The sequence below is a fragment of the Oncorhynchus masou genome, chromosome 9 (assembly GCF_036934945.1).
Source record: "Oncorhynchus masou masou isolate Uvic2021 chromosome 9, UVic_Omas_1.1, whole genome shotgun sequence".
Lineage (NCBI taxonomy): Eukaryota > Metazoa > Chordata > Actinopteri > Salmoniformes > Salmonidae > Oncorhynchus > Oncorhynchus masou.
Window position 1 is genome coordinate 12,009,466 of NC_088220.1, and position 24,686 is coordinate 12,034,151.

A 24,686-nucleotide genomic window follows, 5' to 3' on the forward strand; every position below is an offset into this window, starting at 1 on the left:
GACTCCGCTGTCCTGGCGTCGTGAGGGAGTTTGTTCCCTCACACCTGCTCCTCATCATTACGCACACCTTCTCCTCATCATTACACACACCTGCTCCTCATCATTACACAGACCTGCTCCTCATCAATACACACACCTGCTCCTCATCATTACACACACCTGCTCCTCATCATTGCACACACCTGCTCCCCATAATTACACTCTACCTGCTCCTCATCATTATACACCTGTTCCCCATAATTACACACACCTGCTCCTCATAATTACACACACCTGCTCCTCATAATTACACACACCTGCTCCTCATCATTACACACATGCTCCTCATAATTACACACACCCTCTCCTCATCATTACACACCTGCTCCTCATAATTACACACACCTGCTCCTCATAATTACACATACCCTCTCCTCATCATTACACACCTGTTCCCCATAATTACACACACCTGCTCCTCATAATTACACACACCGGCTCCTCATAATTATACACACCTGGACTTCATTATCACCTTGATTACTCTCCCTTTATTTAGCCCTCAGTAGCATCAGTCATCAGACAGCATTGGTTTTGTTCACATTCAGTACGCTTCTCCTTCTCCTATGTTTGTCTCCCTTCTCTTATCATGAAACTCTCCTTCTGTATCTGCTTCCTGACTCACTGTGTATAGATCACATTTATGTTGGATTTTCTCCAATTATAACGCTTTGTATTTAAGACATAAAGTTAATCTCTTTGCCACATTTTTTGCAGTTTTACTTTTGTACTTTATTGCAAACAGGATGCATGTTTTTGAATATTTTTTTTGTCTTTACAGTCTTCCTTCGTTTCAATCTGTCTTTTAGGTTAGTATTGTGGAGTAACTACAATGTTGTTGATCCATCCTCAATGTTCTCATATCACAGCCATTAAACTCTATAACTATTTAAAGTCAACATTGGCCTTATGGTGAATTCCCTTCGCGGTTGGTTTCTTTCCTTTCCGGCAACTGAGTTAGGAAGGACGCCTGTATCTCTGTAGTTACTGGGTGTACTGATACACCACCCAAAGTGTAATGAATAACTTCACCAGGCTCAAAGGGATATTCAATGTCTGCTTTTTTTTACCCATCTAAAAAGGTGCCCTTCTTTGCAAGGCATTGGAAAACCTGCCTGGTGTTTGTGGTTGGATTTGTGTCTGAAATTTACTACTCAACTGAGGGACCTTACAGATAAATGTATGTGTGGGGTACAGAGATGATGAAGACTTTCAAAAATAATGTTATTTTTGCAACTCGTTAAATGACTTTTTAGGCACATTTTTATTCCTCTTATTTAGACTTGCCAAAACAAGGGGTTGAATACTTATTGACTCAAGACATTTGAGCTTTTCATTTTGTATTAATTTGTAATCACTTCTAAAAACATAATTCTTCTTTGACATCATGTGGTATTGTGTGTGGGCCAGTGACACAAGCTCTCATTTTAATCTCTCATTTTAATCCATTTTAAATTCAGGCTGTAAAGTCTCTCCTTGTCTCAAAACTGATGTGAAGGTCTCTCCTTGTCTCACTACTGATGTGAAAGGCTCTCCTTGTCTCACTACTGATGTGAAGGTCTCTCCTTGTCTCACTACTGATGTGAAGGGCTCTCCTTGTCTCACTACTGATGTGAAATTATCTAATTATTTCACAACTGCTGTGAAGGTCTCTCCTTGTCTTACTACTGATGTGAAAGGCTCTCCTTGTCTCACTACTGCTGTGAAGGTCTCTAATTGTCTTGCTACTACTGTGAAAGGGTCTTCTTGTCTCACTGCTGCTGTGAAATGAACTCCTTGTTTCACTACTGCTGAGAAGGTATCTCCTTGTCTCACTACTGCTGTGAAATGACCTCCTTGTTTCACAACAGCTGTGAAGGTCTCTCCTTGTCTCGCTACTGTTGTGAAATTATCTCCTTGTTTAACTACTGCTGTGAAGGTCTCTCCCTGTCTCACTACTGCTTTGAAGGACTCTCGTTGTCTATCTACGGCTGTGAAATTATCTCCTTGTTACACTACTGCTGTGAAGGTCTCTCCCTGTCTCACTACTGCTGTGAAGGTTTCTCCTTGTCTCACTACTGCTGTGAAAATACATCATTGTCTCACTACTGCTGTGGAGGTCTCTCCTTGTCTTACTACTGCTGTGAAAGTCTGTCCTTGTCCTTCTACTGCCGTGAAGGTCTCTCCTCGTCTCACTACTGCTGTGAAATGATATCCTTGTTTCACTACTGCTATGAAGGTCTCTCCTTGTCTCACTACTTCTGTGAAGGTATCTCCTTGTCTCACTACTGCTGTGAAAAATGTCCTTGTTTCAGTGCAGATGTGAAGGTCTCTTCTTGTCTCACTACTGCTGTGAAAATCTCTCCTTGTCTAACGGATGTTATGAAGGTCTCTCCTTGTCTCAATACTGCTATGGAATGATCTCCTTTTCTCACTACTGCTGTGAAGGTCTGTCCTTGTCTCACTACTGCTGTGAAGGTCTGTCCTTGTTTCGCTACTGCTGTGAAGGTCTCTCCTTGTCTCATTACTGCTGTGAAGATCTCTCATTGTCTCATTACTGCTGTGAAGGTCTGTCCTTGTCTCACTACTGCTGTGAAGGTCTGTCCTTGTTTCACTACTGCTGTGAAGGTCTCTACTTGTCTCATTACTGCTGTGAAGGTCTCTTCTTGCCTCACTACTGTTGTGAAAGGCTCCCATTGTCTAAATACTGCTGTTAAAGGCACTTCTTGTCTCATTACTGCTATGAAGGACTTTCTCACATTACTCTTACTCTGCCTCTGACTATCTGTTCTTCTTCTCCACTTCTAGTCTGGGCTGATCATAGCCTTCCTTCAGTCTCTTACTCTTCTTCTCTCTTCTAGTCTGGGCTGATCATGCTTCCTTCATTCTTCCTTTCTTCTCCACTTCTAGCTGGGCTGATCAGGTCTGTCCTTCAGTTTCACTCTTCTGAAGGTCTCTACTTGTCTCATTACTGGGCTGATCAAGGTCTCTTCTTGCCTCCACTTCTAGTCTGGGCTGAAAGGCTCCCATTGTCTAAATACTGCTGTTAAAGGCACTTCTAGTCTGGGCATTACTGCTTCAAGGACTTCCTCTCACTTCTCCACTTAGTCTGGGCTGATCTAGCCTTCCTTCCTTCCTTTCTTCTCCACTTCTAGTCTGGGCTGATCATAGCCTTCCTTCATTCCTTCCTCTTCTTCTCCACTTCTAGTCTGGGCTGATCATAGCCTTCCTTCATTCCTTCCTCCTCTTCTCCACTTCTAGTCTGGGCTGATCATAGCCTTCCTTCAGTCCTTCCTCTTCTTCTCCACTTCTAGTCTGGGCTGATCATAGCCTTCCTTCATTCCTTCCTCTTCTTCTCCACTTCTAGTCTGGGCTGATCATAGCCTTCCTTCAGTCCTTCCTCTTCTTCTCCACTTCTGGTCTGGGCTGATCATAGCCTTCCTTCAGTCCTTCCTCTTTCTCCACTTCTAGTCTGGGCTGATCATAGCCTTCCTTCATTCCTTCCTCTTCTTCTCCACTTCTAGTCTGGGCTGATCATAGCCTTCCTTCATTCCTTCCTCTTCTTCTCCACTTCTAGTCTGGGCTGATCATAGCCTTCCTTCATTCCTTCCTCTTCTTCTCCACTTCTAGTCTGGGCTGATCATAGCCTTCCTTCATTCCTTCCTCTTCTTCTCCACTTCTAATCTGGGCTGATCATTGCCTTCCTTCAGTCCTTCCTCTTCTTCTCCACTTCTAGTCTGGGCTGATCATAGCCTTCCTTCTTCCTTCCTCTCTTCTCCACTTCTAGTCTGGGCTGATCATAGCCTTCCTTCAGTCCTTCCTCTCTTCTCCACTTCTAGTCTGGGCTGATCATAGCCTTCCTTCAGTCCTTCCTCTTCTTCTCCACTTCTAGTCTGGACTGATCATAGCCTTCCTTCAGTCCTTCCTCTTCTTCTCCACTTCTAGTCTGGACTGATCATAGCCTTCCTTCTTCCTTCCTCTTCTTCCCACTTCTAGTCTGCATGACTCCATATCCCTCTGTGGTTTGCTTCTATCCTCTGTCTGTATCTGTTCTTCCATCTCTCTGCTCTAGCTTGCCTATCCATTCTCAGCTCATCTCGGTCCTTCCTCTGGCTTGGCTCCACCCTAGACCAGAAGCTGTGAAATATGTCTCCACCAACCCTGCCTCTCATACCCACTTCTAGTCTGGGCAAAGCATTAGCGCTTCAGCATCATCAATCTTCTAAACTTCCACTCCATAAAGCACTGGGCAAAACACAGCAAGACCCCCTCACTCCTCAGCCAGCAGAACAACAACATTACTCTATATGCTTCTTAGTATCAGCCAGCTACGGGAAGGTAAACACAGAGATATACAGTAGTATTAGCCAGTATACAGTAGTATCAGCCAGCTACTGGAAGGTAACCACAGAGGTATACAGTAGTATCAGCCAGCTATGGGAAGGTCCACAGAGGTTACAGTAGCATCAGCCAGTATACTGAGCAAACCTATGGATTGGTTAAAGACACTCCCTCTTCCTCTGGTTTGAGGAGCTGCAGTTCACTGCTTAGATATGCCACTGGGTTCTCATTCTATTGTGACTGAGATTTGTGAACTCATGTCTCTTTCTCCCTCTCACTGTTTCTCACCCTTACATACTTTATTCTCTCTCAGTATCACTTTTTTCTCTCTCTTCCTATCACTCACCCTGCTCTCCAAAACTCGCTGTCGCCTCTCTCTCCTGCTGTCCCATCTCTATCCCGCATTAGTCTCTCCCTCTCTCCCTCTCTCTCTCCCTCTCTCCCGCTCTCCCTCTCTCCCTCACTCACTGTCCCTCTCAACTCTCCTGCTGTCCCTCTCTATCCCGCCTCCCTATGGGAAGGTAACCTCCCACTCTCTATCTCAGTCTCTCTCCCCTCTCCCTCTATCCCTCCCTCTCTCCCGCTTAAAGACCTCTCTCCCCTCTCTCTCTCCCTCTCTCCCGCTCTCCACTCTCCCTCCCTCTCTCCCTCTCTGCCTCCTCTCTCCCTCTCGCTCCCTGAGATTCCCTGTGGACTCATACCACTCTCCCTCCTCACTGTCTCTCACACTCTCCCTCCCTCTTTCCCTCTCTCCCAGTATCCCTCTCTTTTCCCTCTCTTCTCTCTATCCCTCCCTCTATCCCGTCTCTCCCTCTCTCCTCTCTCCCTCTCTCGAGGTTCCTCTCTCTCTCCCGCTCTCTCTCTCTCCCTCTCTCCCTCTCTCCCTCTCTCCCTCTCTCTCTCCTATCTCTCCCTGCTGTCCCTCCCTCTCCCTCACTCACTGTCCCTCTCTCTCTCCTGCTGTCCCTCTCTATCCCGCTCTCCCTCTCTCACTCCCTCTCCCACTCTCTCTCTCACTCTCTCCCGCTCTCCCTCTCTCCCTCACTCACTGTCCCTCTCTCTCCCTGCTGTCCCTCTCTATCCCGCTCTCCCCTCTCTCACTCCCTCTCCCACTCTCTCTCACTCTCTCTCCCCTCTCCCTCTCTCCTCCCTCTCTCCCGCTCTCCCTCTCTCCCTCTCTCTCCCTCTCTCCCGCTCTCCCTCTCCCTCCCTCTCTCCCTCTCTGCCTCCCTCTCTCCCTCCTCGCTCCCTCTCCCTCCTCTCTCCCTCTCTCCCACTCTCCCTCTCTCCCTCCCTCTCTCCCTCCCTCTCTCCCACTCTCCCTCTCTCTCTCACTCCCTCTTCCTCTCTCTATCCCTCCCTCTATCCCGCTCTCCCTCTCTCCCTCTCTCCCTCTCTCGAGGTTCCTCTCTCTCTCCCGCTCTCTCTCTCTCCCTCTCTCCCTCTCTCCCTCTCTCCCTCTCTCTCTCTCCCTATCTCTCTCCTGCTGTCCCTCTCTATCCCGCTCTCCCTCTCTCTCTCCCTCTCTCCCTCTCTCCCGCCTCTCCCTCTCTCCCTCCCTCTCCCCTCTCTCTCTCCCTCTCCCTCCCTCTCTCCCGCTCTCCCTCCCTCTCTCTCTCCCTCTCCCTCTCTCCCGCTCTCCCTCTCCCCCCGCTCTCCCTCTCTCCCTCCCTCTCTCCAGCTCTCCCTCTCTCTCCCTCTCTTTCTCCCTCCCTCTCTCCCTCTCTCCCTCTCTCCTCCCTCTCCCTCTCTCCCTCCCTCTCTCCCTCCCTCTCTACCGCTCTCCCGCTCTCCCTCTCTCTCTCCCTCTCTCCCTCCCTCTCTCTCTCCCTCTCCCTCTCTCCCTCCCTCTCTCCCTGTCTCTCTCCCTCTCCCTCCCTCCTCCCGCTCTCCCGCTCTCCCTCTCTCTCTCCCTCTCCCCCCGCTCTCCCTCTCCCCGCGCCTCCCTCTCTCCCGCTCTCCCTCTCTCCATCCCTCTCTCCCTCTCTCCCTCCCTGTTTCCCTCTCTCCCGCTCTCCCTCTCTCCATCCCTCTCTCCCTCTCTCCCTCCCTGTTTCCCACTCTCCCGCTCTCCCTCTCTCCCTCCCTCTCTCCCTCTCTCCCTCCCTCTCTCCCTCCCTCTCTCCCTCTCTCCCCCTCTCTCTCCCTCTCTCTCTCCCTCCCTCTCTCCCTCTCTCCCGCTCTCCCTCTCTCCCTCTCTCCCTCCCCTCCCCTCCCTCTCCTCCCTCTCCCTCCCTCTCTCCTGCTCTCCCTCTCTCTCTCTCTCTCTCTCCCTCTCTCCCTCCCTCTCTCCCTCTCTCCCTCTCTCCCTCCCTCCCTCTCCCTCTCTCCCTCCCTCTCTCCCCCTCTCCCCTCTCCCTCCTCCCGCTCTCCCTCTCTCCCTCCCTCCCTCTCTCCCTCTCTCCCGCTCTCCCTCTCTCCCTCTCCCCTCCCTCTCTCCTTCTCCCTCCCTCTCTCCCTCTCTCCCTCCCTCTCTCCCGCTCTCCCTCTCTCTCCTCCCTCTCTCCCTCTCTCCCGCTCTCCCTCTCTCTCTCCCTCCCTCTCCCCTCCCTCTCTCCCTCCCTCTCTCCCTCTCTCCCTCTCCCCTCCCTCTCTCCCTCTCCCCTCTCTCCCTCTCTCTCTCCTCCCTCCCTCTCTCCCCTCTATCCCGCCTCCTTCTCTCTCTCCTTCTCTCTCCCTCCCTCTCCCGCTCCTCCCTCCCTCTCTCCCTCTCTCCCGCTCTCCCTCCCTCTCTCCCTCTCTCTCCCCTCTCCCTCCCTCTTCCCGCCTCCCTCTCTCTCCCCCCCTCTCTCCCTCTCTCTCTCCCTCCCTCCCTCCTCCCTCCTCCCTCTCTCCCGCTCTCCCTCCCTCTCTCTCCCTCTCTCCCGCTCTCCCTCTCTCCCTCCCTCTCTCCCTCACTCTCTCCCGCTCTCCCTCTCTCCCTCCCTCGCTCCCGCTCTCCCTCTCTCTCTCCCTCTCTCCCTCCCTCTCTCTCTCCCTCTCTCCCTCCCGCTCTCCCTCTCTCCCTCCCTCTCTCCCCTCAATCTCTCCCGCTCTCCCTCTCTCCCTCCCTCGCTCCCGTTCTCCCTCTCTCTCTCCCGCTCTCCCTCCCTCTCTCCCTCCCGCTCTCCCTCTCTCCCTCCCTCTCTCCCTCACTCTCTCCCGCTCTCCCTCTCTCCCTCCCTCGCTCCCGCTCTCCCTCTCTCGCTCCCGCTCTCCCTCTCTCTCTCCCTCTCTCCCTCCCTCTCTCCCTCTCTCCTCTCCTCCCTCCCTCCTCCCGCTCTCCCTCCCGCTCTCCCTCTCTCTCTCTCCCTCTCTCTCTCCCTCTCTCTCTCCCTCTCTCCCTCTCTCCCTCTCTCGCTGTTCCTCTCTGTCCCTCTGTCTCCCTTCATTAGTGACATTTTCCAGACCCTAAAGCACGTCTGATAAATATCAAACAACTTCCGCCTGGAGCAGAGAAGGACAGATAGAAAGATAGAGCTCTTTAGCAATATTTCCTTTAACAAATTGCCAACCTGCCATGAAATCAATGCCCTTGCAGCACAGCCGCACGCACAAACAAGCTGCATTTGAACCAAAAGGGGAAAAACTCATTACTCAACCAAATAGAAAATACCATCATCTTCAAACCCTGCATCTCAGATCCCTGTTATTCACATTTGTACATTTAGTACATTAATATCCTGTCCTTATGGAACACAGGGTTATAAAAGCCACTGAACAGATCCAGCTCCCTCTCTTACCTGTCTCTGTGATGGTCTCACTCTCTCCCGCCGCTGGCTCGAGCCCTCGTCTCTTCTAAACAACCATGCCCTCCTATTTGGGCTTGTCGATGCCAAACGAATCAGACTCGTGTCTGGTTCTGGTTCAGGTAGCGATGTTGGGGGAATCAGAATCAGGGGGTCCTCCCAGTATGCTGACCAGCGTAATGGCTCTCCACAGCTCTCCCTCTCTCCCAGGTCATTTCAGCCTTTTAGCAGCAGTGACAGTGACATGCAGCGATCAGAGTGTCGTGGGAAGTGACAAGGTGTTTAACAACAGGAACACCTCCTATAGGTTTCAGGCTGCAGCTGGTGGTAAGTGGAGGCTGTGGCTGCTCGGAATAAGGCTCACCACTTGGCCGCTCATGTGGAGTTTCCTCTGGCTCCAGTAGTCTCCCTCTGTGCCGGCTCTGCTCTGCCTGTCTGTCTGCTTGCCTGCCTGTCTCTTACTGAGACCGCTGCTTGTGGCTGCGATTAGTGAGAGAGAGAGTGCGTGCACCAGAAAGGGAGCAAGAACACAGGGGAAGGAGAGCAGGAAAGGCAGAGAGAGACTGAGATAGAGAGAGGGAGTGGGAGGGAGCGGGAGAGGGAGATAGAGAGAGGGAGCGGGAGATAGAGAGAGGGAGGGAAAGGGAGCGGGAGATAGAGAGAGGGAGCGGGAGATGGAGAGAGAGGGAGCGGGAGATAGAGAGAGGGAGGGAAAGGGAACTAGAGGGGAGAGAGAGAGAGAGAGAGAGAGAGAGAGAGAGAGAGAGAGCATTGTCTCCTGCTCTATTGACATCAATCAATCAGGAAATGAGTCAGTCATAACCAGAGGTGTGTGTGTGTGTGTAACTCTGTACTTGTAGTAGAACTGTGATGTCTCTATCCACCTTACAGTCCTGAGCAGACATACCCATACAGCTAAAAAATGCTTGTTTTGTAATATTTTGTACTTTTACTCTTTTTTGTGGCATCCAATTGGTAGTTACAGTCAGAGGCAAAGGCCGAGAGCCATGCGTCTTCCAAAACACGACCCCGCCAAGCCGCACTGCTTCTTGACAGACTGCTCGCTTAACCCAGAAGCCAGCCGCACTGCTTCTTGACAGACTGCTCGCTTAACCCAGAAGCCAGCCGCACTGCTTCTTGACAGACTGCTCGCTTGCACTGCTTCTTGACAGACTGCTCGCTTAACCCAGAAGCCAGCCGCACTGCTTCTTGACAGACTGCTCGCTTAACCCAGAAGCCAGCCGCACTGCTTCTTGACAGACTGCTCGCTTAACCCAGAAGCCAGCCGCACTGCTTCTTCACAGACTGCTCGCTTAACCCGGAAGCCAGCTGCACCAATGTGTCAAAGGACACACCATCCAGCTGATGACTGAAGTCAGCATGCAGGCGCCCGGCCCGCCAAAAGGAGTCGTTAAAGCACGATGTGACAAGGAAATCCTGGTCGGCCAAACCCTCCCCTAACCCAGACGACGCTGGGCCAATTGTGCACCGCCTCATTGGTCTCCCGGTTAAGGCCGGTTGTGACACAGCCTGGGATCAAACCTGGGTCTGTAGTGATGCCTCAAGCAGTGTCTTAGACCGCTGCGCCACCCATAAAACTTGTCCGTGATAAGATTTTAACACGCAACCTATGTGTTGCTAGACATTTGCGTTAAATTGGTATCATATGTTTCAAACTACAATTCCGATGATGTCATCAACTAAAAAATTTGGTCGGGGGCCAGAACATCATCACCAATCATTTGTAGACTGCATATTGCCTGCATGGGAATACTTGAGAACATATTTCAAAATTAAAATCAATAGAAGCTGATAGCCTGGTGTTTTTACAGTATTTTATGGCCAACAATGAAAATTCTAAATTATTATTATTTTTTTAATCTGAAAACTTGGGGGCCAAATAAAGTTGGAGATATGTAATGAATTCCTAACAGGTGGCTAGTGTAACACATCATACTAATATGAGTGTCCCAGATTTTTGTTTACTATTTTACTTCTAGTCTATGAGACGAGGCTGCTCCCTCTCCCACTGCCCTCTGGTAATATACCTCACACACAGAGAGGAGGGGAGGGGAGGGGAGAGGAGGAGAGGAGGGAGGGGGGGAGGGAGGGGGAGGGGAGGGGAGGGGGGGGAGGGGAGGGGAGGGGGGGAGGGGGAGGGGAGGGGAGGGGAGGGGAGGGGAGGGGGGAGGGAGGAGGGGAGGGAGGGGAGGGGAGGGGGAGGAGGAGGAGGGAGGGAGGGGAGGGGAGGGGGGGGAGGGGAGGGGAGGGCTCCTGCAGTGTGGCAGTCCTCCATAAAGCCTCCAGGCAGGTGGGCCATTTGACTTCAGAGAGAGGAGAGAGAGAGAGAGAGACAGAGAGAGAGAGAGAGAGAAGAGAGAGATACACAGAGAGAGAGAGAGAGAGAGAGAGAGAGAGAGAGAGAGAGACAGAGACAGAGAGAGAGAGACAGAGAGAGAGAGAGAGAGAGAGAGAGAGATAGAGAGAGAGAGGGGAAGAGAAAGAGACACATAGAGAGAGAGAGAGAGACAGAGAGAGAGAGAGACAGAGACAGAGAGAGAGAGAGAGACAGAGAGAGAGAGAGAGAGAGAGAGAGAGAGAGGGGTGGGATAGAGAGAAAGGGGAAGAGAAATAGACACACAGAGAGAGAGGGAGAGACAGAGAGACAGAGATAGAGAGAGAGAGAGAGAGAGAGTGAGAGAGAGAGAGAGAGAGAGAAAAGGATGGGATCAAATACTACATTTTAGTAGACAAGTTGTATCATCTCTATTTGTGTTAGCCCATGATAATGCTTTAGCTCTCACAAACTACTGTTGCCAGTAACAATGATTCATACAATAATAAAGGGAAAGATGGATAGAGAGACCAGATAAGACGAAGTGAGTGAGAGAGGGAAGAACTAAGGATTGTGATGTAAGGAGAGAGGGAAAGTCGGAGAGAGAGAGAGAGAGAGAGAGAGAGAGAGAGAGAGAGAGGTGTTTAGTATGCAGCCTGTGCTCCCTGGTCCTTCAACACAACAGAATACATCAGATCTCTCTGTATATCAGATCTCTCTATATGTCAGATCTCTCTATGTATCAGATCTCTCTATGTATCAGATCTCTCTCTATATCAGATCTCAATATATATCAGATCTCTCTATATATCAGATCTCTCTATGTATCAGATCTCTCTATATATCAGATCTCTCTGTATATCAGATATCTCTATGTATCAGATCTCTCTATGTATCAGATCTCTCTATATATCAGATCTCAATATATATCAGATCTCTCTATATATCAGATCTCTCTATGTATCAGATCTCTCTATATATCAGATCTCTCTATGTATCAGATCTCTTTATATATCAGATCTCTCTGTATATCAGATCTCAATTTATATCAGATCTCTCTATATATCAGATCTCTCTATATATCAGATCTCTCTATGTATCAGATCTCTCTATATATCAGATCTCTCTATGTATCAGATCTCTCTATATATCAGATCTCTCTATGTATCAGATCTCTCTATATATCAGATCTCAATTTATATCAGATCTCTCTATATATCAGATCTCTCTATATATCAGATCTCTCTGTATATCAGATCTCAATTTATATCAGATCTCTCTATATATCAGATCTCTCTATATATCAGATCTCTCTATGTATCAGATCTCTCTATATATCAGATCTCTCTATGTATCAGATCTCTCTATATATCAGATCTCTCTATATATCAGATCTCTCTATATATCAGATCTCTCTATGTATCAGATCTCTCTAACTCTTCCTTTCTCCCCTTCTCTCACTCTTTCCCTCCCCCCATGTGTGTGCTGAATGAGATGGTTCTGCTGTCTGCCTGATGGAAGAGAGGAAGGAAGGAAGGAAGGAAGGGGAAAAGAGGAGAATGAATAAATAAATGAATGATTGATTGAATTAATGAAGAAATGAAAGAGGGGAGGAAGGGAGAAAGGGATGGTTGTTACCAGGGTGATCCTTCTCTGAGAGGTTTGTTGACAAGCATCTCTCACTCAGCCTGACAACATGAACAAGTCTAGTATCAGAACAATATCAAAGCATCCGTTTCTTAGCCACAAATCTTGAGATAACATTTTACTTGTGTCTCAAACATTGATTTGGCATAGACATGCCAGTATACATACACATGCCAGTATACATACACATGCCAGTATGCATACACATGCCAGTATACATACACATGCCAGTATGCATACACATGCCAGTATGCATACACATGCCAGTATGCATACACATGCCAGTATGCATACACATGCCAGTATACATACACATGCCAGTATACATACACATGCCAGTATGCATACACATGCCAGTATGCATACACATGCCAGTATACATACACATGCCAGTAAACATACACATGCCAGTATGCATACACATGCCAGTATGCATACACATGCCAGTATGCATACACATGCCAGTATGCATACACATGCCAGTATGCATACACATGCCAGTATACATACACATGCCAGTATGCATACACATGCCAGTATGCATACGCATGCCAGTATACATACACATGCAAGTATGCATACACATGCCAGTATGCATACACATGCCAGTATGCATACACATGCCAGTATACATACACATGCCAGTATACATACACATGCCAGTATGCATACACATGCCAGTATACATACACATGCCAGTATGCATACACATGCCAGTATACATACACATGCCAGTATACATACACATGCCAGTATGCATACACATGCCAGTATGCATACACATGCCAGTATACATACACATGCCAGTATACATACACATGCCAGTATGCATACACATGCCAGTATGCATACACATGCCAGTATGCATACACATGCCAGTATACATACACATGCCAGTATACATACACATGCCAGTATGCATACACATGCCAGTATACATACACATGCCAGTATACATACACATGCCAGTATACATACACATGCCAGTATACATACACATGCCAGTATGCAACACGTGTCCTTCAAGCATTCAGTTAACATTATCTGTTTGTCTGATGTGCAGTCTGATACATGTATTAATGTGAACATAGTATTTCTATAAATCATTTTTTTTACATTTATTTAACTTTATTTAACTAAACATGTCAGTTAAGAACAAATTCTTATTTAGAATGACGGCCTACATACAGGGCATTCAGAAATTATTCAGACCCCTTGGCTTTTTCCACATTTTGTTATTCTAAAATGGATTCAATTGTTTCCCCCCTCGTCAATCTACACACAATACCCCATAATGACGAAGCAAAAAAAGGTTTTTAGAATTGCTTGCTAATTTACTCAAAATAAAAAACTGAAATAAATCATTTAAATACAGTACCAGTCCAAAGTTTGGGCACACCTACTCATTCCAGGTTTTTAATTTTTTTTTTTACTATTTTCTACATAGTACTATAATAGTGAAAACATCAAAACTATGAAATAACACATATGATATCATGTAGTAACCAAAAAAGTGTTAAACAAATCAAAATATATTTTATATTTGAGATTCTTCAAAGTAGCAACCCTTTGCCTTGATGAATGCTTTGCACATTCTTGGCATTCTCTCAACCAACACCATGAGGTAGTCACCTGGAATGCAATTAAATTATTAACAGTTGTGCTATGTTAAAAGTTAATTTGTGGAATTGCTTTCCTTCGTAATGCTTTTGAGCCAATCAGTTGTGTTATGACTAGGTAGGGGTGGTATACAGAAGAGCCCTATTTGGTAAAAGACCAAGTTCATATTATGGCAAGAACAGCTCAAATAAGCGAAGATAAACAACAGTCCTTCATTACTTTAAGACATGAAGGTCAGTCAATACGGAAAATTTCAAGAACTTTGAAAGTTTATTCAAGTGCAGTCGCAAAAACCATCAAGCGCTATGATGAAACTGGCTCTCATGAGGACCGCCACAGGAAAGGAAGACCCAGAGTTATCTCTGCTGCAGAGGATAAGTTCATTAGAGTTAACTGCACCTCAGATTGCAGCCCAAATAAATGTAACAGACACATCTCAACATCAACTACTCAGAGAAGACTGCATGAATCAGGTCTTCATGGTTGAATTTCTGCACAAAAAAACACTACTAAAGGACACCAATAAAAATAAGAGACTTATTTGGGCCAAGAAACACGAGCAACGGACATTAGACTGGTGGAAATCTGTCCTTTGTTCTAATTTTTGTTTCCAACTGACGTGTCTTTGTGAGACGAAGGGTAGGTGAATGGATGATCTCCCCGTGTGTGGTTCCCACCTTGAAGCATGGAGGAGGAGGTGTGGGGGTGCTTTGCTGATGACACTGTCAGTGATTTATTTAGAATTCAAGGCACGATACGCCATCCCATCTGGTTTGTGCTTAGTGGGACTATCATTTGTTTTTCAACAGGACAATGACCCAACCCCCTCCAGGCTGTGTAAGGGCAATTTGACCAAGAAGGAGAGTGATGGAGTGCTGCATCAGATGACCTGGACTCCACAATCACCTGACCTCAACCAAATTGAGAAGGTTATGGATGAGTTGGACTACAGAGTGAAGGAAAAGCAGCCAACAAGTGCTCAGCAGCCAACAAGTGCTCAGCATATGTGGGAACTCTTTCAAGACTGTTGAAAATCATTCCAGGAGAAGATGGTTGAGAAAATTCCAAGAGTGTGCAAAGCTGGCCTCAAGGCCAAGGGTGGCTACTTTGAAGAATCTCAAATATAAAATATATTTTGAATTGTTTAACACTTTTTTGGTTACTACTCGATTCCCAAAATGTGAAAATGTTTAAAAAAAAGTGTTTTAGATTTGTCATTATGGGTATTGTGTGTAGATTGATGAGGGAAACAATTATTTAACCCATTTTAGAATAAGGCTGTAATGTAACAAAATGTGGAATGACGGAAGGGGTCTGAACACTTTCCGAATGCACTGTATGTGTTGATCTAAACATGATGTGTGTGTGTCTCAGACAGGTGGGATCATGAAGGCTAGAAGGCATACTCTCTGACTGGGCTCCATGACTGCAGACAATCAGAGGGGCACACATAGAGGGCCACACACACAGGGATACACACACAGGGACGGACACACAGGGATTGGTACACAAGGGCACACACAGGGCCACACACACAGGGCCACACACACAGGAACATACGCAGAGCCACACACAATAAAACAGGGACGGACACAGGGATGGATACACAGGGTCACACACACAGGGCCACACACACAGGACCACACACACACAGGGTCACACACACAGGGCCACACACACAGGACCACACACACACAGGGTCACACACACAGGGCACACACACAGGGCCACACACACAGGGACGGACACGCAGGGACATATAGGGGCACACACATTTGGCTGTGTTCCGGGGGATACCGATGACAGAATATATCGTAAGTGTCTGTTGCCATGGACACTGTTTTCATGTGCCTTATTTTAGACCTCCTTCGCATTACTTTACCTGAGTGTGTTTGATCCATAGGGTTAGTGTGTGTGTGTGTGTGTGTGTGTGTGTGTGTGTGTGTGTGTGTGTGTGTGTGTGTGTGTGTGTGTGTGTGTGTGTGTGTGTGTGTGTGTGTGTTTCATTCATAGGGTTAGCATATGTGTGTGTGTTAACGTGTTTCTGTTAGCATGCATCAGATAGATGGACGGGGTCATTTAGTGTATTACCACATTCTCTCTGGCTGGGCTCTGACCCCCCCCCCCACACACACATATGCTAACCCTATGAATCAAACACACACACAGACAAATACACACACACACACATATGCTAACCCTATGAATCAAACAAAAACACACACACACACACAGTTTGTCCTGCATCCCAGCCTTGAGGTGACGTGAATGGGAGACACATTGGCTTAATGGCCCTCGTCACACACACCCACACCCACAATCTCTCCATATTCCACATTCTCTCCACAGAGGATTCTGTGCATCATATACTGAACAAAAATATCAACGCAACATGCAACAATTTCAAAGTGTTTACTGAGTTACTGTTCATATATGGAAATAAGTCTATTGAAATAAATGTGTTAGGTCCTAATCTATGGATTTCACATGACTGGGCAGGGGCTTAGCCATGGGTGGGCCTTCGGAGGTCAAAGGACCACCCACTTGGCCATCAGGCCCATCCACCGTTGAGCCAGACCCAGCCAATCAGAATGAGTTTTTCACAACAAAAGGGCTTTAATTACAGACAGAAATACTCCTCAGCACCAAATCCGCAAATCCCTCCGATGATGCCTCAGGTGAAGAAGCTGGATGTGGAGGTCCTGGGCTGGAGTGGTTACACATGGCTTGTGTACTGCCAAATTCTCTAAAACAATGTTGTAGGAAGCTTATGGTAGAGAAATGAACATTCAGTTTTCTGGCAGCAGCTCTGGTGGACATTCCTGCAGTCAGCATGCCAATTGCACGCTTCCTCAAAGCTTGAGACATTTGAGACATCTGAAGCATTGTGTTGCATGACAAATCTGCACATTTTAAAGTGGCCTTTTATTGTCCACAGCACAAGATGCACCTGTGTGATTATTGTGCTGTTTAATCAGCTTATTGATATGCCACACCTGTGAGGTGGATGATTTGTCTTGGCTAAGGAGAAATGCTCATTAACTTGTTAGTGCTAGGGTCCTTTTTTCTCATTTTCCACCTGACTGAAGTGCCCAAAGTAAACTGCCTGTTTCCCAGGCCCTGAAGCCAGGATATGCATATAATGGGTATCATTGGAAGGAAAACGCTTTGAAGTTTGTAGAAATGTTAAAATAATGTAGGAGACTATAACACAATAGATATGGTAGGAGAAAATCCAAATATAAAGCAACCAGAATTATTTTGGGGGGGGGGGGATTACTCATCGATGGCCCCAACTAAACAGAATTTTTGGGATAAAGAAAGATTTTCGCTAACAAAACAACACTACATGTTATAGCTGGGACCCTTTGGATGACAAATCAGAGGAAATTTTTCAAAAAGTAAGTGAATATTTAATCGCTATTCGTGAATTTATGAAACCTGTGCCGGTGGAAAAATATTTTAATGTGGGGCGCCGTCCTCAAACAATCACATGGCATGTTTTCACTGTAATAGCTACTGTAAATCGGACAGTGCAGTTAGATTAACAAGAATATAAGCTTTCAACCGATATAAGACACTTGTATGTACCTAAATGTTGAATATCCATAATTTTTATGATTATTTATTGTATTGCAGGGCCCTCCAGTTTCACCGGAAGTTGTCCTGCTAGCAGGACGCCGAGCCCTAATTAACAGGGATGTAAACCAATTAGTGCACAAAATCTGAGCGAAATAAGCTTTTTGTGCGTGTTGAAAATGTTCTTGGATTTTTTATTTCAGCTCATGAAACATGGGACCAACACTTTACATATTGTGTATATATATTGTTCAGTGTATCATGCATTCTGCATGATAATGTGACCGATGACAAGTCCAATATCTTGAAAACTTAACTGCTGACATGCAAACCATTTTGGGACTTTATCAACACTGGACTAATGAAAAAAAACTGTTTTTTTGAGTGGAGTTTCTGTTCAAGAGGCAGTGCAGCATAAAGGAAACTTAACAAAATGGTTGTTCAGTGCTGCAGCATTCACCTAAAGCTCAAACAAGGTGTGTAGGCAGAAGTAGGGCTCTTACAGTGACCGGTCATTCTTCAAGCTCTGATGCTGCTGATTAGTCATTAGTAACCTACCAAACTTGATAACTGTCTGGTACTCAGCATTCTATTGTCCCTCTAATCACTCTAACTGGAAGGTTGCAAGATCAAACCCCCGAGCTGACAAGGTACAAATCTGTCGTTCTGCCCCTGAACAGGCAGTTAACCCACTGTTCCTAGGCTGTCATTGAAAATAAGAATTTGTTCTTAACTAACTTGCCTAGTAAAATAGAAAATCTAACCAAACACATGAGCTCATGTTGTGCAACATTTTTATAGGCTATGCAATTGTGTAAGAAACAGAGTTTTGATGGCCTCTATTAAAAAGAGGATCCCATCAGCTTTCTATACACTAGGCCACATATATTAATTTCTCAACTTTCCTAATATTAAGCACATTGCTTTGCTTTACAACAGGAGTATAGCCTATCTGGATGGCATGAAAATGAACCAAGGGAAAAGCGTCCTTCATTCACTTTTTAATAGATGACATGTATTTTTCCCTGCCACTGTTCTGAGACAGCTGCATGATAATGGTCCATTCAAGATCAAAACTAATTTCACACCTATAATATTTATTATATTTAAAGAGAACATTAAATTAAGAATAGTCTGATGGGTGACAATATAAGCCTATCACCTGTGAATGATGTATTATCACCTGTGAAAGATGTATTATCACCTGTAAATTATGTATTATCACCTGTGAATGATGTATTATCACCTGTGAAATATGTATTATCACCTGTGAATGATGTATTATCACCTGTGAATGATGTATTATCACCTGTGAATGATGTATTGTCACCTGTGAATGACACCCAGCTAGTGTGCAGTAAGGTAAGAAACAGCGCATACCTTTTATTTGCTACTTTTTCAAATCATAGTTGCACACCTCTTGTAGTCTAGCCCATAGGCCTACATGTTCTGATAAGGTTTGTACCACAACAAAAGTGGCCAAATAATTTCTTAAAATGAAGCACATTAATCCGCTTTACCGTTGTAGAGCCTAACTGGCATACATTGTCACGCACTGATCTGTTTCACCTGTCCTTGTGCTTGTTTCACACCACCCCCTGGTGTCACCCATCTTCCTCATTATCCCCTGTGTTTTCTGTCTGTTTGTTAACAGTTCATCTTGTTTGTTCAAGCTTACCAGCGTTTTGTCTCAGCTCCTGGTTTTCCCTAGTCTCTCTTTTTCTCGTCTTCCTGGTTTTTGACCTTTGCCTTTCCTGACCCTGTACCCGCCCACCTGACCTGACCCTGAGCCTTCCTTGCCGTCCAGGCAGGGTTTACTTACTGACTTTATTGTCCCCATGGGGAAATTTTGTTGAAGTGTCATGTACACGTTTAAAGTTCCGTTTAAATACAAAACAAAATTGACAATACAACTTTCATAACGAATACATACCAATAAATACATACCATATTTTTTAAAAACCACTTACAGATAGGGGGCAGTATTTTCACTTTGGATGAATTGCGTGCCCATAGTGAACTGCATCAAAATCTGTCCTAAATTGCTAATATATGCATATTATTATTAATTTTGGATAGAAAACACTCTGAAGTTTCTAAAACCGTTTGAATTATGTCTGTGAGTATAACAGAACTCACAGGGCAGGCAATCTTCCAAACTAGTTTTGGAATCCTGAAAGTTGGGGCAACTTTGACGTCATCGCCCCCTCCCTTCTCAACAAGTTATGGATCTGGAAACACTTCCTACGTCTTCCACTAGATGTCCTCATTCAGTAGAAAGTGCAATGGAGCATTTGCTGTGAACTTTGACCTAATGGGAAGGAAAGTAGTTGGTGTCACAAAATAATGCCATTTTGTTGTGGAGCGTTTGTCTTTGAGTGCTTCGGCTGTTCCAATCAGAAAACGAATGATCCGGTTGGAATGCTATTGGATATATATGATTATAACATCCTGAAGATTGATTCTGCACTTAGTTTGACCAGTTTCTTCGACCTGTAATATGTATTTTGGAAGTTTTGGAAGTTTTCATGCAAAGTTATCCTGGACCAGAAGTCATTTTTTGGGCATGTGAGCTGAAAATGGTAGCAAATGCTGCTACTTGGACACTAGAATTGAACATTATGAAACAAAACGATTTATTGTTGAACTAGGACTCCTTGCACTACATTCTGATGAAAGCTCATCAAAGGTAAGGGAATATTTATGTTGTAATTTTGTATTTCTGTTGACTCCAACATGGCGGAGAAATATTGTTACATCTGAGCGCCGTCTCAGATTATTGCAATGTTAGGCTTTTTCCGTAACGTAAAAAAAATGTGACACAGCGGTTGCATTAAGAACCAGTGTATCTTTAATTATATGTAGAACATGTATCTTTAGCCAAAGTTTATGATGAGTATTTCTGTTATCTGGCGTAGCTTTCTATAATTCCTCCGGATATTTTGGAGGATTTTCTGAACATGGCGTCAATGTAAACCGAGATTTATGGATATCAAATGCATATTATCGAACAAAACATAAATGTACTGTGTAACATGTCATATGACTCTCATCTGATGACGATTTTTAAGAGGTTAGTGATTTTTTTTTTATCCTGCTTTTGTGATTTTTATCTTTTGCTGGAAAAAATGGCTTCGTTTTTTCTTTGGTTTGGTGGTGGTCTAACATAAATATATGTTGTGTTTTCGCCGTAAAACATTTTAGAAATCTGACATGCTGGGTAGATGAACAAGGTGTTTACCTTTCATTTGAGGTATTGGACTTGTTAATGTGTGGAGGTTAAATATTTCTAAAGAATATTTTTGCATTCCCTGCGCCACCGTTTCAGCTGAACGGGGGGGTGGAGTTCCTGTAGGGGAACCCATCGCCTTAACAAGTTTTAAAGACTAGCCTGCTGGCCTTACTGAGTTGATAGGAACATTAGCCCGAGCTATTTAGGATGGATATCACACCTGGCACAAATTGTCTAGTTCTGTTTTTCCTGCTGAGGGGTGCCCTATACCTGCACCCAGAGAGGAGTACCTTGAACTCTACTCTGGATTACCGACCTCTGCCTGCCTGTCGTCCTGTACCTTCACCTCTACTCTGGATTACCGACCTCTGCCTGCCTGTCATCCTGTACCTTCACCTCTACTCTGGATTACCGACCTCTGCCTGCCTGTCGTCCTGTTGTTTCCCTTCCCCTGTGGTTACAATAAACATTGTTACTGCACACAGTCTGCACTTGGTTCTTACCTTGACTCATGATATAAAAAGGTAGCGCTTAAGTTTCAGGTTTGGGGAAGATCATTTTCACAAAAATGCACCTTTTATAATAAAGAATTATGTGCATAATCGTATTTGCGGTGACTTTTGAGAACAGTGTTTTCCCGGTAATTGATTGCATTTTGGAACATTCGTGCTGATAGCCTACTGTTCGCATTGCTGTGCTTATAATGTGAAGAAATAGCCTAATAGTTAAGCTAAATGTTCTGGTCTGTTGCATCAGCCTAGTTGCTTTTAAATGTTTTTGTTGATGCAAGTGGTTGTATTAAACTGTCCCAGTTTATTTTTGGAATATTTATTTATTGCACAGAAGGACAAGTTGACCAATAGAATAGGTCAACGTTTGTATTATGGGGGATAGTAGTTTGACATACGCTAGTGCTTTTGCTGTCATTAGGCCTACTTATCTTGTTGGCAGATGGAAAGTAAATATGGACAGTTCTTCTAACTTCTTCAATATGCGCCTCAGAATTTGATAAGAATGATTTGATCAGTTGCGTCCCTGAAGTGTTTGTCTTCACTTGTAGCCTGTGAGAAGGACTGATCACGTGACACCATTGGCTAACAAGAATTGAGATATCTGAGAGAGCCATGTGAGTGAGAGGTGCTTTGGAGCACATCAGCCAGGAGAAGGGAATTATAATGATTATATTCAGCCCAAGGGCACAACGGCCACTTTGGCCACAAAAGCCATTCATTTTTTAGGGGGAATTATGGCCCCCAAGGTGGATGCCGCCAGGGATTTCGAAATTGTGAATGAGAGACTGATGAAGTGTATGCAGCCTGCAAAATAAACTAATTGGAGCTCATGCCTTTCACAAAACTTTGTTTCAAATCATCATTAGAGCAGCATCATGCAGCCTTAGAATGTAGAAAAAATCAAAACATATAGGCCAATGTTTCGTATCACGACTAAAGTTACATAAATAACTCTAAATGAAGCATATAGGAGGACCTGTTACTTTGTTAACTGCTCAACAAGGAACAGCCGCATGTGAGCACTCCCTCAAATCATTTGGAGAAAATATCCTTTCTATTTTATTCAGCTGTGTTCAATTGTATTCTTCATACTATAATATAATATTAATGCCTTGGTATTCTAAGCAAATCGTGTCTGCTAAATGAACTAGTGTAGCCCACGGCCATATGGCAAAGCCATATCAGGGCTGAACATAAGTACAATTTAGAGTATGCTTTTCTTCTGAAATAGACTATATTTTCATTAGACCTGTCTAAAATATGATGGTGCATCAGTGGCTTGTAGGATATGCGTGGAAGTCAGATGCCAAGCGTGTTTATGTTAATTAACAGTAAATTGCCATGAGACCGGCAGTTATTTGCTTGACAATCACCAGCTGACAAAATGTAATGACCGCCACAGCCCTAGGCAGAAGTCAGTTCATCTGACAACAGGCCTGGAATCAACTATCAGATTAGTTTGTAGGAGAAAGCTAGAACAGAGAAGAACCAAAGATATAGATAGTGAGTTAGAGGAGACTAGTGTGAGGAGTAGGGGTAGAGATAGTAAGTGAGGTAGGAGAGTGTAGTGTGAGGGGTAGAGGTAGAGATAGTCAGTGAGGTAGGAGAGTGTGGTGTGAGGGGTAGAGGTAGAGATAGTAAGTGAGGTAGGAGAGTGTGGTGTGAGGGGTAGAGGTAGAGATAGTCAGTGAGGTAGGAGAGTGTAGAGTCTGAGGGGTCAGTGAGGTAGAGGAGACTGTAGACTGTGAGGGGTAGAGGTAGAGATAGTCAGTGAGGTAGGAGAGTGTAGTGTGAGGGGTAGAGGTAGAGATAGTCAGTGAGGTAGGAGAATGTAGTGTGAGGGGTAGAGGTAGAGATAGTCAGTGAGGTAGGAGAATGTAGTGTGAGGGGTAGAGGTAGAGATAGTCAGTATGTAGGCGATTGTAGTGTGAGGGGTAGAGATAGTCAGTGAGGTAGGAGAGTGTAGTGTGAGGGGTAGAGGTAGAGATAGTCAGTGAGGTAGGAGAATGTAGTGTGAGGGGTAGAGGTAGAGATAGTCAGTATGTAGGCGATTGTAGTGTGAGGGGTAGAGATAGTCAGTGAGGTAGGAGAGTGTAGTGTGAGGGGTAGAGGTAGAGATAGTCAGTGAGGTAGGAGAATGTAGTGTGAGGGGTAGAGGTAGAGATAGTCAGTGAGGTAGGAGAGTGTAGAGTCTGAGGGGTCAGTGAGGTAGAGGAGACTGTAGACTGTGAGGGTTAGAGGAAGAGATATTCAGTGAGTTAGGTGAGACTGTAGAGTTGAGGGTTAGAGGTAGAGATAGTGAGTTAAAGGAGACTGTGGAGAGTGTGTTTATCTGACAGGAAAACAGAACAGCGTTTGATGTCAGCAGAGTCCTAACAGATGGTAATTCCTTCTCACCACTGGCTGGAAGATCGCGGCATTACTAATGCTCTAAGCAACCTCAAACACACATGAATTAAGACATGCACACACACACACACACACACACACACACACACACACACACACACACACACACACACACACACACACACACACACACACACACACACACACACACACACACACACACACACACACGCATACACATATTATGAACTCAACCATTCAAATACACCCTCAGGCCCCGGTCAAAAGTAGTACACTACATAGGGCATGGAGTGCCATTTGGAATGCAGCCGGAGACAAACTATACTGATGATGAGTCAGGGAAAAGACTGATCTTTAAAGTTTATTTATTTCACCTTTATTTAACCAGGTAGGCAAGTTGAGAACAAGTTCTCATTTACAATTGCGACCTGGCCAGGATAAAGCAAAGCAGTTCGACACATACAACGACACAGAGTTACACATAGAGTAAAACAAACATACAGTCAATAATACAGTAGAAACAAGTCTATATACGATGTGAGCAAATGAGCTGAGATAAGGGAGGTAAAGGCAAAAAAAGGCCATGGTGGCAAAGTAAATACAATATAGCAAGTAAAACACTGGAATGGTAGATTTGCAATGGAAGAATGTGCAAAGTAGAAATAAAAATAATGGGGTGCAAAGGAGCAAAATAAATAAATTAATTAAATACAGTAGGGAACGAGGTAGTTGTTTGGGCTAAAATATAGGTGGGCTATGTACAGGTGCAGTAATCTGTGAGCTGCTCTGACAGTTGGTGCTTAAAGCTAGTGAGGGAGATAAGTGTTTCCAGTTTCAGAGATTTTTGTAGTTCGTTCCAGTCATTGGCAGCAGAGATCTGGAAGGAGAGGCGGCCAAAGAAAGAATTGGTTTTGGGGGTGACTAGAGAGATATACCTGCTGGAGCGTGTGCTACAGGTGGGAGATGCTATGGTGACCAGCGAGCTGAGATAAGGGGGGACTTTACCTAGCAGGGTCTTGTAGATGACATGGAGCCATTGGGTTTGGCGACGAGTATGAAGCGAGGGCCAGCCAACGAGAGCGTACAGGTTGCAATGGTGGGTAGTATATGGGGCTTTGGTGACAAAACGGATTGCACTGTGATAGACTGCATCCAATTTGTTGAGTAGGGTATTGGAGGCTATTTTGTAAATGACATCGCCAAAGTCGAGGATTGGTAGGATGGTCAGTTTTACAAGGGTTTTACAAGGGAGTGAAGGATGCTTTGTTGCGAAATAGGAAGCCAATTCTAGATTTAACTTTGGA

The 24,686-nt window shown here is 45.3% G+C and overlaps 1 long non-coding RNA gene across 1 annotated transcript in view; it reads right to left on the reverse strand.

The window, feature by feature from the left end:
* The window catches only part of LOC135545154 (uncharacterized), a 61,549-nt gene extending 53,391 nt beyond the window's left edge, over positions 1-8,158 (reverse strand). Inside the window, exon 1 of the long non-coding RNA XR_010456411.1 lies at positions 8,082-8,158. This is a non-coding gene — a long non-coding RNA (uncharacterized LOC135545154). The remainder of the gene's footprint in view (positions 1-8,081) is intronic.
* Between the last annotated feature and the right edge of the window lie 16,528 nt (positions 8,159-24,686).